This window comes from Chlorocebus sabaeus, chromosome 3, assembly GCF_047675955.1.
Source record: "Chlorocebus sabaeus isolate Y175 chromosome 3, mChlSab1.0.hap1, whole genome shotgun sequence".
NCBI lineage: Eukaryota > Metazoa > Chordata > Mammalia > Primates > Cercopithecidae > Chlorocebus > Chlorocebus sabaeus.
The window spans coordinates 19,483,704-19,498,785 of NC_132906.1; the positions used below are offsets into that span (position 1 = coordinate 19,483,704).

The 15,082-nt window shown below is 37.8% G+C and overlaps 1 protein-coding gene across 1 annotated transcript in view; it reads right to left on the reverse strand.

The window, feature by feature from the left end:
- The window catches only part of ELF1 (E74 like ETS transcription factor 1), an 86,127-nt gene extending 80,181 nt beyond the window's left edge, over positions 1-5,946 (reverse strand). Inside the window, exon 1 of the mRNA XM_007960219.3 lies at positions 5,839-5,946. The gene's annotated coding sequence lies outside the window, so the exon portion shown is untranslated. The remainder of the gene's footprint in view (positions 1-5,838) is intronic.
- Between the last annotated feature and the right edge of the window lie 9,136 nt (positions 5,947-15,082).

The following is a 15,082-nucleotide window of genomic DNA, read 5'->3' on the forward strand; positions in this document are numbered from 1 at the left end:
TCTAATGCCATCAACAAGAGAGAATAAATACATTCTGGTATAGACAAACAATAGAATACTATATTGCAATGAAAAGTAAGATAAGTCACAAAACTGAATGAAAGAAGCAAAGTCACTACAGAATATATGGTGTGATTCAGGTATATAAAGTTCAAAGAGGTAAAACTATAAAGAAAAGATTATCACAAAAGTCAGCATAGTAGTTATTTTTTAAAAGAAACAAACACGAATAGGAGTGGGGGCCTTCTAGGGTAATAGACATACTCTATATTTCTTAACACGGGTTGTTTCTGAAGATACATATGAGGCAAAACTTTAAATAACATTACAAAATGTTTACCCATGTTGTAACACTTTACAATTTTATTTAAACTCTATATCTTTTATATATTCTCCTACTTGCGCATTTCATTTTTAAAGAAAAAATAATGAATTGCCCCATTACAATACTAAACTCTCATTTAGTATTTTGATATAAAAAATAAGATGTATATAAATTGTTAAATCACTTCATTTTAATAGTTTTATTATAAAATTTTATAGCTTTACTATTTATAGGACTGTTTTCTAAACCCAGAAACTAATTTTCTTTAATTATATTTAGATTTTTAAAATTGCACTATGTAACAGCACAGACATAATGATCACTATATGACTGGGCATCTATCATGTAGATACTGCAGCATGTAAAGTCACACTGGTGCCTGCTACTTTGAAGAGCTTCTAATATACAGAGTGGAACACAGGAAGAGGACAAATCACATGAAAACACAAACTTAAAAAATAAAAACAACTTCTCTCAGTGGTTACCTTTGGACAGCAGGACTGAGAGTGAGAAGGGGTAGAGGAGGGAGGCTCCTTTTCATTACAGACCTATGAATTAAATTTTGAATGGTGTGCATATATCACTTTGATAGCTTTTAATATAAAAATTGTTAAACCAATCTTCATACAAACTATGGAAGGCAAGAGGGCTCTGACAATGAGGATGATGTTAATACCTGGAAGAGAAGGAATCAAAACATTTCTGCATAGAAATTTGTACATCTGAAGCTTATCTGCATAATTTCTCCCTCTCTGTCAACAAAGCAAATAGCACACAATGAGTTATTTTTCTCATATAATAACTTAAGGTGCTTAGAACCATGACCAGAAAAGACATGTGTAGTACTGCTCAACAGCCACTTTTATTATAGTATACAGTTCATTTGACAAGACACAAAAAACTCTCTTGTAGGTTCTCCATACTAATGGAAGAAAAATTGTTCAGATAGTTGGAAACTGTCCTAATCATTGGAGTTGACTCAATAATATTACTAACTTAATTTCAACCATTTATATGAAGCAGCTCTTACTTAAGTAAAGGAGCAAAACATTCTGGTTAATTTGTGAAAGCAATGATTATCTTCAAACAATTCAACTGAGGGGACTTTCTTCTCATTTATACAAGTCAGTGAATACCGAACAATGTCCCATTAGGTGAGATGGAATGTTAGGCAGAGCTACAAATATGCAATCAAAGATGCAGTTAAATACCTGAAGAAGCTTCAAAACTCATATCCAAGCATTACAGGGTTAAAGAAAGTTACTTCCTCCCAGACTCAAACAAGTACATACTATCACACTGGTCTTCAAGTCGCCCCTGCCCCCCCATAAAAAAAAAGAAAGAAAAGAAAAATATTACAAATAATAATAGTGTATTTCCCAAGAGAGAAGAGCTTTCAAAAAGCTGTAAATGCCACCCTAAATCAGTAAGGGAGTGTTTTTCCTAAAGCCCCAGGAATAAGAGGATGGAGAGGGAAACCAAGAAGCAACAATTGGAACCAAAACAACTAACACTGAAAGAGTTCACTGAGAAATAAAAAATAGGTTAATTTCATTAAAAAACAAAGATTACTTTATTTATTATGGTCAATATGGCAGTAGGCTGCGGGGGTGGATCAGAGAAAAGGAAAGAGGGATAGCCGCATGGCTGAACAACATATAGCACAGCTAAAAAATGGACTAGAGAAAGGGATAACTGGGATGGGAAAGGAGCCTAAATGGGTTCCAACACTGATAAAAAAAAAAGTACCCTAGTTGCTTTCCTTCCTTACTAGAGGCTATGGGCTTCAAAACAGCATTGCTGCCTAAAACCTCACATATTTAAATGCAAAACAGCTAATTCCTCTTCATAGCCTTAAACCTGTAAACTCTCTTTCTGAAAGCGTGGCATATAAGCACCTACATCATAATCATTTAGGGTACACAGGAAAAAATGCTGATTGTTTAAGCAAATCCTAGGCCTAATGAATCAGAATTTCTGAGTTAAAGCTGGGTGATTCTTTGTTACACCAAAGGTTGACAATTACAGCTTTAAAGGTAATACTATCAGATAGTATTACCTACAACACGCAGAAACCAGTCAGAGATTAAGCTGAGGGCCAAGTGCTTTTTAAAGATGTGCCATCTTTAACTTCAGCAAGATGGCCAACTGAATTTGTCACATAAGATGGCAAAAAAGAGTAGCCAAAGGTTTATTACAGCAAATAATACCTCTCTACTCATATGCGCTTGGTACTTTGTCAAAGGTTGAAAAAGGCAGAAAAAACAGAATAAAACCTCTCTCCTCTCAAACAGCATATATTCTTATTGTTACTGAAGACGCTCTTCTTAACATAGTAAATGTTATTCGACCTTCAACATTCATCATTCCTTCAAGATAAACTCTCCTGAGTATTCTTTCAGTCATCTTTTATCTCTAGGCAATCTGAACCTGGATTTACCTAGTCAGTGGTTGGTCCCATTCTTTACTTCACTTGTTAACAAGCCCTGTTTTCCCAACAAGAATTTAAGTTTATGAGGATAAAGTCCATGTTCCTAGCCTTTTGTGCTTTTTGTTGTTTAGAACAATGATGGCCACACTGTGGACAATTTCACACTGAATTGAGTTAGGGCACTCAGACATTTAGGAGATTCAGCAGTTATGCATAAACTATTAAAAATCCAAATTTCAAACCTAGAGATTTTCCAACCACCCAAATAAAACATACCAAAAAGTTAACAAAAGATTTTGTAGATACCAAACAATTCTCTTATTTCAAAGGAGGAGGAGAAGATGTGACAAAGATAAAATGAGATTAACTACCTTATAATAAGGTCAAATTTAAGATAAGTGTAATGTGAAAGCTTAGACACCTCTGGATTTTGTAAATTCACACGCAGAGTTTTACAAATACACATACTTTAGTACAACAAGGTATCACATTAAACAATATCTGCCCTCCTAAAAGAATATGAGGTAAGGACGGGCACGGTGGCTTGTGCCTGTAATCATAGCACTTTGGGAGGCCGAGGTGAGTGGATCACCCAAGGTCGGGAGTTCAGGACCAGCCTAACCAAAACGGAGGAACCCTGTCTCTACTAAAAATACAAAAGTGGCCGGGCGTGGTGGCGCATGCCCGTAATCCCAGCTACTTGGGAGGCTGAGGCAGGAGAATTGCTTGCACCTGGGAGGCAGAAGTTGCGATGAGCCGAGATTGTGCCATTGCACTCCAGCTGGGGCAACAAGAGTGAAACTCCGTCTCAAAAAAAAAAAAAAAAAAAAAAAACTAAAGCAGAAATAAAACTGTCTTTGTATCTAGAAGCTCAAATTAAATTCTCAACTCCTTATATTTCCGTCTAAAGCCATCTTAAAATAAGCAATGTCATGAACAAAAAAATTCTAATGCTGAAAAACAAAAAGTTGTTGTAGAAATAAAATGAATGCATCATCTTTCTGATGAAAAAGAAAACTAACTACATTTTCAAAATCACTGGTTGATCCATTTGGTTGCAACTTATCACCAAGATTATCACCAAACATCTTAATTAAGGTTTTATTTACTCTTAAGGAAATATAGAGCATTTCAAACAAAGCATCACTTGTTGTGCACTGGCACAAGCAGTTCCAGACTGGGAAGCCATGAGGTACTGCATGACCTCAAGCAAATCACAGGACCTCTGTGGGCCACTGTTTCTTCATCTATAAAAGTGAGGCAGTTGGACAATCTTCGGTCACTTACAGCACTAAAGTTCTATAAATCAGTAATTCTAAATTTAATTCTGATGGCTCAGTTCAAACTTACATTCAACCTTATGGAAGGAAAAATGTGGAGAGGGAACTACTTAATACATTTTTCTGGTCTTTTCTTGGTTCTCTTTTTTTTCCCCCTTCTCCCTTCTCCTTGAAGCTCCACTTCAGTCTTTATCACATAAGAAAATATATAAACAATATCTATTTTACTTAAACTGTACCAGCTTCTTAAATTTAAGAAACCAATTTCCTCTACTTCTCTTTAATAAATAAGATCTTAATTATGCCGCTTATTTGTGTGCCTCTTGATTTTTCTCTTATGGATCACCACCTTAAAAAAAAATTTTTTAAAAAAATAGAAAAGTCTTCATTAGATTTTTCACACAGACCAGACTAGAGGTAAATACAGCTTTTGCTTACTCAAAGGCTGACTAAACCAGCAATATACAAACAAAGATGACAGCAAATGGCTCAGATGAATTGGTAAAATGTCCGCTGTGTCTTTCTTGTAAGACCGCAAAATTGAGATGTTAATATCAATAATCCTTACAAAAGAGTAAGAAATAATAACTGATTGCCTTTCTGTCTTCCCTGTAATCTGACAGGCCTTCAAGCACTTAGAAAGTGCATAGCAAATTCTCAAAGAACTAGCTAAATATCATTTTGGTCAACAAGAAATGATTTGGCAAGTTTTATATCCAAAAACTCTATTTTTTGGAATCACTGCATATTCCAATTTTTATCTTCATAAATATGTTTCAGAAATAAAATACTACTGCACTCAGCTTTACAGAGCACCTAGGACTTTAAGGCACAGCAGGATGTATACTCACCAGCCAAAATCTCGTAACTACAATGACAAGTACTTCAGGAAAAGACTGAGCAATCTTTTCATTTGCAGAAGGTTTTTTATTCAAAGCAAGCAAATTTTAAGTACAGTAATACAGAAGGAAGGCCAATACTCATCACTTTATCTTTTTACACAAAATTGAAATAACCACGTTTCCTCAGAAGACAGCTTTACCTCTAAGGTTGTTACTAAGAACAAGTTTCCAGTGTGAATTATAAAACTTCATTTTTTTCCTAATAGTAAATGAATCATGCTAGTCTTTCTTCCTCTTTAATATTCACTTTTACTTGTTATCTAAATAATCTAATATTCATTTTTACTTATTATCTAAATAATCATTCACTTTACTTAAACTTCTATTGGGTTTCCAAAATGAAACGTGTAATAAAATTTCATTAACTTTAAAAACAGAGAGGGAGGAAAAAAAAAAACCGTAACAGTCAATGAGCAACACCTTATGACTGAGTTGTCCCAAAACTTCACCCTTAGCTAAAATGCCAAAACAAAGCCACTGCCCTTGGATTGTTAACATCCATATCACATAGGAATAATACGGTTTACTTAATTATAACTTCAACTACTCCAAAAAATACAATTAGATTCTTTAAATTAAAATTTGACCTTAGTTTGCTTTGTGGTACTTAAACACAAACAAACAAACAAACAAAAAACCTCTTTTATTCTTAAATTACATAGAAAAAAAAAATCACAAAGACATATAAAATGCTTTAACAAGAAGATCTAAAACCTTCCAGAATTTCAGTGCTTTGTTTCCTCCTAGCAATTAAGTTCAATCAGGCATGTGACTGACCACACACATTTTATCAGAGAGTTAAAGAACACATTCAGCCATGTTCTTCGACAGGTAAGAACCACCCTGTTTATCAGCTCAAGAAACAGCCAGAAGCAAACATACAAAATCGTAACAAGTTACCTTCAAGTATTCTTTCTCTATCGTCTTTTGGGCTTGAAAATAAAAAGCAATCCGACAAGTTTTAGCTGTTAAAATGGCTCCTGTAGATTGGGGAAGTGGTGTCTGTGCTTCAGCTTATGAGTCATACATGAAACCAAGTGTTTCTAAGGGAGGCACGCCCATGTTGCTGTGGACCCAATTATTCTGCTAGGTCAAACATGCAAATCTGCAGGTAAAAACGGTATAGGAAAGTGGGGAAGAAGAGGCAAGGTGCAAGATCTACCTTGATTAGACTATTACTAAGCTCATATGAACTGCCATAATTTAAAACTAACAATAAAAGAGAGTAAGAATCTACAAGAGAGCAAAATTAAAAACTATATATTGTTTTAAAATATAAAAATCTCAATTTTTAAAAGTTACTTTACTGTACCAAATAAAACTGTGAAATGAATAAAGTGTGAAAGGGGATGGAAGGGAGATAGCAAACTCGGTGGCGCCTAATGTAACAATGGACTGGTGAGTATAATCTGGCTACTCATTAACCCTTTTATGAAAGAGCTATATTGCTGCGTAGTCTGGAAAGGCTAGCAAACTACAAAGGCACATGCAGATCTATAAGTTCACTAAACAGATAAAATCCACTAGAAAATTCAAAGTTCAGTGGAAAAATAAGTGTGAATTAAACTGGTTTACAGACTTTTTAAAAACCCACACCCCAATGTTAGAAAGTAATTTAGAGTCCAACAAAGCAAAATGATTTTAAATAAACTGCAAGCTCGATAAAACCCTTTTTAAAAATTATCGGTACGATCATAGTTCATAACTCTACTACTTCCAAATGATAGCCACAGTTTGATTTACCTTTCAAGCAAAATGTTCTATGTATATTTCAAGCCTCTTGTGCCAGGCACCCTGCTACAGCTCCGCTGCACTTGTGGCAAGGCCAGCCTAAGGGGACAACTGTGGCCAGCGAAGCTCTGCCTTCCAAGTCAGAATACATCTGACAAAGTGCCCAAAGCACTGAAATATTACTACACTTACTTATCCTGGCCTCTGGGTGAATATACTTATTAATTTATTCTAAGAGCTTAAATTAATCAAAACGGCTTGAAAGCACTAAGTACTTCCAAAGCGCTTGAAATGATAAATGCAGCTCAATAGACAGCCTTCGTCCTAGTATCTTACAAAAAGTAAATAGGATTTAGCAAGGTTTGCTCCCTTTAGTTAATGAGTTGGGAGTTTATTCTGGCTTACCAGAGGCATAGATGAGACCACAAGCTGTCACTGACTTAGGAACTTTACAAAATGCTGCAAAACTGCAACAATTGTGAACCGACTTTCTGCCTATTAAGTGCCTATTTATTTCTTACACTGAACGTTGCTTGGTTTATCTTTTTACTGAAAAATAATCTCCATGGTTTTACAAACTGTTAATTAAAAATTTGTTAAAAAGAAATATAGATCATGTTTTCTCCTGTCAAATGTCATATTTAGCTTACTTTAGCTCACTTACACAAAATGACTATTCAGAGCCCATGCACCAAGAAACAAGGTCCGCTGAGCAGTCACGGGAGATTCACTTGTTCACTGGAAAGTTCCCCCCACGTAATTTTCCATATCTGAAATTTATTTTAGATAATATTAATGTAAACCTAACAATGTGATTATCTTCTTTTGGCTAATTAGAAATAAAAATTGTAACAGGTAAAAGAGGGGAACAGTATCATAAAAGGATGTCAGAAAAAGTGAAAGAGCTGATAATGACATAAAAAAAAACCCACCTTATAAAACTAAAAATAAATATAACTTTAAAAGTATTCCATATGAAGCCATTATATAAGGTCAGTAAGTTGTAATATTCCCTAAGTATATTACCATACACTAAGTGTCTCCAAGTCAGCATTAGTGTAAGACAGGCCTTCGAAAGCCAAAGTGGGTGACATCAAGTGTGTGAGATGTTTTATGAAGAACAGATACCTAAAAGGATAAGCTTCTGCTATTGAGAAAATCCATTTATATAAAGCACCCCATTACTTAATAATGGCAAATATTCCAAACATAATTTAAAAGAAGTACTCTGGCCACCAGTAATGTGAAGAGAATTAAAGGAAAAATAATTATACCTCTTCAACAGAAACAAGTATCTTAGCTGTTCCTAAGGAGATGACTCCAGAGCTGCCATTACAAGATATTATCCCTTTGCCCAGGAGTGTCCCTATTAGCATTATTCTATCACCTACAGGAACTGGATCCTTGTTCTATTCACAACTCTAATAAGTCAATCTCTGCATATGAGAGTATCAAAGAAAAAAAAAAGGCAAACAGTTTGACACACGTTCTAGTCAATCTATTTGGGTTTGAATCCCAGCTCTGCTACCTATTAGGTATGTAATCTTGGGCAGTTACTTAACAATCCTGCATCATAACTTATTTATCTATTATGTAGCCTAATAGTATCTACCACACAGAGTATGAGGATTAAAATAAGTCCACATACTGCTATCCAGACTACATAAAGCACTTTCACAACTCAAAAACAGGAAAGCAACCCAGTTTTTTCAATAGTCAAATCTGAATAGACACGTCACTAAAGAAGTGATACAGATGGCAAAAAAGTACATGAAAATATCTTAACATCAACACTCAATAGGGAAATGCAAATTAATGTGACAATACCACAACAAAACAAAACAAAAACCACCGATAATACCAAGTATTGATGAGAACATGGAGCAACTACAACTCTCATATATTGCTGGTGGGAATGCAAAAGTTTAGCCACTCTGGAAGATAGTTTAGCGGTTTCTATAAACATACACTTACCACATGATCCAGTAATCCCCTTCCTAGGCATTTACCCAAGAGAAATGAAGATACATGTCTATTTTAAAACTTCTATGCAAATATATATAGCAGTTTTATCATTCACCAAATATTGAAAACTCAAATAATGTCCAGCAATGGGTGAATGGATAAATCCATGTAATGGAATGGTATAATATATCCATATAATGGAACGCTACTCAGCAACAAAAAAGGTCTGAATTTCTGATATATGTGACAACATGGATGAACCTAAAAGCATTAGGCTGAACAAAATATGACTGACTCTATGACTCTGTATGATTCCATTTATATGTGACATAATGAAAAGGCAAAACAAAAGGCACAGAAATCCTATCAGTGCTAGGGACTGGAAATGAGGGGAAGGGATTGACTACAAAGGAAGACAAGGAACTGTTTAGGGCGATGGAAACATTCTGTATCTTGATTGTGGTACTGGTATATGACTTATGTACATTGTCAAAATTCATAGAGCTATAAAACTAAACAGGGCAAATTGTACTGCATATAAACCATACCTCAATAAAACTGACTTTAAAAAAAAGAAATCTAGGCCAGGCATGTTGGCTCATGCCTGTAATCCCAGCACTTTGGGAGGCCAAGGCAGGCGGATCACTGAAGTTCGGGAGTCCAAGACCACGCTGGCCAACATGGCGAAACCATCTCTACTAAAAATACAGGTATTAGCCAGGTGTGGTGGCAGATACCTGTAATCTCAGCTACTTGGGAGGCTGAGGCAGGAGAATTGCTTGAACCTGGGAGGCGGAGGTTGCAGTGAGCCAAGATTGCACCATTGCACTCCAGCCTTGGTGACTGAGCAAGACTCTGTGTCAAACCCCCATGTTCTGTAACAAATCTCCAAGTTCTGCACATGTACCCCAAAACAGCAAGAAAGAAAGAAAGAGAGAGAGAAAGAGAGAGAAAGAAAGAGAGAGAGAAAGAAAGAAAAGAAAAAGAAAAAGGAAAGGAAAGGAAGAGAAAGAAAAGAAATCTCGTTTAGGTATATGAAACGTACATACTGTGGATATGTTTATTTCTAAAATGAGATATGGATCAAGTCAGTATATACCTTACTATAAAGCTTTCATGGCTGTTCCTGGAATCGTCAACATGTATATTTGAACTATTAGCTGAGAGAGATTGAGTCAACTGAATGAATTTAAATGCCAACTGAATTTCAGATACTATTTATTTCCTCCACTGAAACAGAATTTATAAAAAGACTTTATTGTGCTAGGGCTTATTTTTCCTTTTTATCATTACCTCTTCTCTTTGAACTCAAATCTGAAAACTTCTAGTACAAAAATATAGAATACTCTAACTTCCATATCTAGGAAACTTGGGCTAAAAAAAGCTTTGTTTGAAACCATCCCATAGGTTGGAAGCTAACGTGCTATCACTATCAGAGATGGAAAAAGAAAAGATCACACCATTAACATGGCAAATGATCAAAATCAATGTTTCCCACTATTTAAATAGAAAAATAAAATTTAAAAGACTGAGATTGTTACAAATCTTTCAATCAAGCAGAATTTATTTTGTTGATGTTAATGCCTCTCAAAAGTATAATCCCAGGTTCCAAGAATTGTGCAGAATTTCTACATGTGAGCTTAAACGTAAAACATAGTTAATTTTCTATGCTCTATCACTAGCTTTGTTAAACCAAATCCTCTTTCCCACTTCTGCACGGACAGGTAACTAGGTGGTACATTTTACTACCCTCCAAAAGTGGGCCTCTTAGACAACAGTCTATGTATTTTCAGGAGCTTATCAAAGGCAAAAGGGGCCATGGCTTTTGTCTACACTATATTCTCATCACCTAGGACAGGGCCCAAAACTCAGCAGAAACTCAGACATGAATGAGTGACTTTCCTAAAACTGCTCACTGAGGGGAAAAATGTAGTATATCAGGATTTTAGTAAACATTAAAATATCTTTAAAGACATGACTTTTTTTTTTTTTTTTTAAAGACATGACTTTTCAATTCAAGGTTCTATTGCAGGTATTATTCTGGGTGTTACCGTTTCCTCTGATATTAAAAATAACCAAGAACTGACGGTATGATTATATTCTTTATAAAGCTCCCAGGTAATAGGCTGACTGCAATCTCAAGTTGTTTGTATAGAGATATTTTATCTCTCATAATTAAATTTTAAATTCAATATTAAAAATAATTTATCTTTTACTTCAGGAGCCTGTAACCAGGAATGCACCCCTTAAAGGAACTTCATGAAGACACTGCTAACTCCTGGAAATGGATTCAGTAGTACCGGTGGAGGTCAGGCTTATGAGAACCACTGCTGTTTTTGTTTGTTTGTTTTGGGGGGCGGGGGACAGTTGTTTTTGTTTTTTGAGACAGAGTCTTGCTCTGTCACCCAGGCCGGAGTGCAGTGACAGGACCTTGGCACCTCAGCTTATGGCAATTTCCGCCTCCCAGGCGATCCTCCCACCTCAGCCTCCTGAGTAGCTGGGACTACAGGTGTGCACCACAATGTCTGGCTAATTTTTGTATTTTTTGTAGAGGCACGGTTTTGCCATGTTGCCAAGGCTGGTCTCAAACTCCTGAGCTCAAGTGATCTGCCTGCCTCAGCCTCCCAATGTGCTGGGATTACAGGTGTGAACAACCACACACGGCCACCACTGCTCTGTTTCTATGTAGCCCCGGCATCTATCTAGTTACTGTTCTTCACACAGCAGTCACTCAAAGACATTTGCTAACCTACTATTCAATAATCTCTAAATGTTGCAGAGAGGAAATCTAATTTTTATACTGAGTTTAGAATGAAACATAAGCTCCTCCTTTGCTACTCTTCAGGTAAAAGAGTACTCATCATATCACAGAAAAATAATATCACAGTCTCCTCCTGTTTCTCTACCACCAACTGCATACTTTAAATTCACCTATCACTCTGCTATTAGAGAAGTCTTCCTTAAAAACAACTCTGAGAGTGAAATGATTATCACTTACGGCCCAAAAACCAAAAAGAAATAAAAATAACTGACTTTTTAGAGGCAAAATTAAAAGCCAGACTATTACGGTGTTCAAGGCTTTCACAATCTGACTTTTAATTTCCCTGACTTTTCCAGCCCTATCTTCCTGACTCCCCCTCACTCCCCAGCCCCTGACAGCTGTACGGAAATTTCCTGAATTGTCCCATTCCTATTTGTCTCACTTCCTTGTAACTCTTCCCTGGGCCTGAAAAGCACTTGCCTTATTTCCCATCCTATCCCCGACCTCTGCCTAATGAACATCTATCCATCAAGTCTCAATTTCAATGCCTCCTTTGCAGAAGAATTTCCTCAACAGCCCCACTTACAATTACTGTGAGAACTGATCATTGCAGAACTGGAAGAGACCTTAGAGATACTTTATCCAGTCCAGTGGTTTCTAAAGTTTTTACTTAAGCAGCTGAATTCTTATAAAGCCTTCAAGGAACCTTGACACTCCATACATTTACGTTTTCACTGTAGGAAAGCTTAAAACACGAATCCAATCCAATCTCATTTTAAAAATAGAGATAAGAGGTCTGTACCAAGTGACTTCCCAATGTCAAGTTAGTGACTGATTTGAGGGACTCTGTCATTCATTTAACAAATATTTACTCAGCACTTACTATGTGCCAGGTACTGTTCTAGCCCCTTGCTATACAGCAAACAAAAGAGACATACTCATGATAAATAAACCCTATTCGGCCTATGCAGAAGACAGATGAATCTAGGAGAATCATGGTGGATTCTCATAAGCTTAACCAAGTGGTGACTCCATTTGCAGCTGCTGTACCAGATGTGAGTTCATTCTTTAGCCTCAACACATCTCCTGGTATTTGTTATATACAGCTATCAATCTGGCAAATGCCTTTTTCCCCCATACCTGTCCATGAGGCCCACCAGAAGCAGTTTCCTTTCAAATGGCAAGGCCAAAAATACCTTCACTGTCCTAACTCAGGGATATATCAACCCCCTAGCCCTATGTTATAATTTAGTTCACAGGGATCTTTATCACCTTTCCCCTCAAGGTAACATATATCAATGACATTATGCTCGCTGGACCTAATGAGCAACGAGTAGCAACTACTCTAGGTTTAATGATAACACATCACATGTCAGAGGCTGGGAAATAAATCTGACTAAAATTCAAGGGCCTTCTATTTCAGTGTAATGTCTAGGGGTCTATTGGTGTGAGGCATATCATGATATCTCTTCTAGGGTAAAGGATAAATTGTTGCATCTGCCCCCCCCTACTACCAAGAAAAAGGCACAATACTTAAGTCGTTTATTTAGATTTTGGAGGCAACACATTCCTCATTTAAGTGTTACTCCAGCCCAACTACCAAGTGACCAGAAAAGCTGCTAGTTTTGAGTAGGACCCAGAATAGAAGGCTCTGTAACAAATCTGTAACAAATCTGCTCTGCAAGCTGCTCTGCCACTTGGGCCTATGACCCAGCAGATCCAATGGTACTTGAGGTATCAGCAGTTGGCAGGCCTCTCTCTATAGGTGAATCACAGCACAGGCCTGTAGGATTCTGGAGCAAGACCTTGCCATCATCTGCAGGTAATACTTCCCTTTTGAGAGACAGCTCTTGACCTGCTCCTGGACCTTAGTAGAAACTGAACATTCACCACAGGCCACTAAGGTATGCAATCTACTTGTCTATCATGAAGTGGGTGTTACCTGACCCACTCGAAGCCACAAGGCTGGGCGTGCATAGCACCATTCCATCATCAAACCGAGGTAACATATATGTGATTGGGCCTGCGTAGGTCCTAAAGGCACAAGTTACATGAAATGGCCCAAATGCCCATGGTTCCTGGTGCTATACTGTCTTTTCTCACCCAGATTGTACCTCTGGTCTCATGAGGAATATTCTACAATCAGCTGACAGAGCCTTGTTTACAGATGGTTCTGCATGATATGCGAGCACCACCCAAAAGCGGACAGCTGCAGTGCTACAGCCCTTTTTCTGGAACATCCAGTCATGAAATCTTCCCAGTCGGCAGAACTTACGGCAGCACACCCAGTTGTGCACTTTGCTGTGAAGGAGAAATGGCCAGATGTGTGATTATACATCAATGCATGCGCTATTGACAATGGTTTGACAGGATGCTCAGGGACTTCGAAGGAACATAACTAGAAAATTGGTGACAAAGAACTTTGGGGCAGAAGAGATCTCTCCTAACTGGGCAACAGACGTGAAGATATTTGTCTCATGTGAATAGTCACCAAAGGGTGACCTTAGCTGGGGGGGGGGGGGGGGGCTTTAATAATCAAGCGGATAGCATGACCTGTTTTGTGGATACCAGTCAGCCATTTTCCCCAGCCACCTGTCATTGCCCAGGGGGCTAATCCTGGACATGGTGGCAGGGATGGAGGTTATTCACGGGCTCAGCAACATGGATTTCCACTCACTACAGCTCACCTGGGTATAGCCATGGCTGAGTGCCCAATCTGCCAGCAGCAGAGACCAGCAAAGAGCCCCCAGTATGGCACCATTCCCTGGGGTGATCAGCCAGCTACCTGGTGGCCGGTTGACTACGTTAGGCTGCTTCCATCACAGAAGGAGCAGCAGTTTGTTCTTATTGCAACAGACACTCTAGATACAAATGTGCCTTTCCTGCATGCAATGCTTCTCCCAAAACTACCATCCATGGACTCACAGAACGCCTTATCTACCATCATGGCATTCTACACAGCACTACTTCCGTCCATGGAACTTATCTCAGTCACAAAAGTGGGGTAATGGGCTCAAGCTCAGGGAATTCATTGGTCTTACCATGTTCCCTGCTATCCTGAAGCAGCCAGCTTGACAGGATGGTGAAATGGACCTTAGAAGATGCAGTTACAGTGCCAGCTAGGTGATAATACCTTGCAGGTCTAGTGCTAGGTTCTCCAGAAGGCTGTATACATTCTGAGTTAGCATCCACCACATGGTACTGTTTTTCCCATAGCCAGGATTCAATATTCCTTGTTTCCTGAACCAAGGCATACAAATAGGAATGGCACTACTCACCATTACCCACTAGCAAAATTTTTGCTTCCTGTTCCCATAACTTTATGCTCTGTTGGCCTAGAAGTCTTAGTTCCAGAGAGAGAGGAATACTTCCACCAGGAAACATAACAATGATTCCATGGAACTGGAGTCAAAACTACCATCCAGCATCTTTGGGCTCCTCATGCCTCTGAGTCAATGTAGCTGGGGGTGATTAATCTAAACTAGGAATGGGAAGCTGGACTACTAACTCACAGTGCAGGTAAAGAAGAGCATATCTGGAATACAGGAGATCCCTTGGGGCATCACTTAGTATTATCATGCCCTGTAAAAAAGTCGACGGGAAACTAAAACAACCCAATCCAGGAAGGTCTACTAATAGCCCAAACCCTTTAAGAATGAAGACCCCACCAAATAAAGAACCACAACC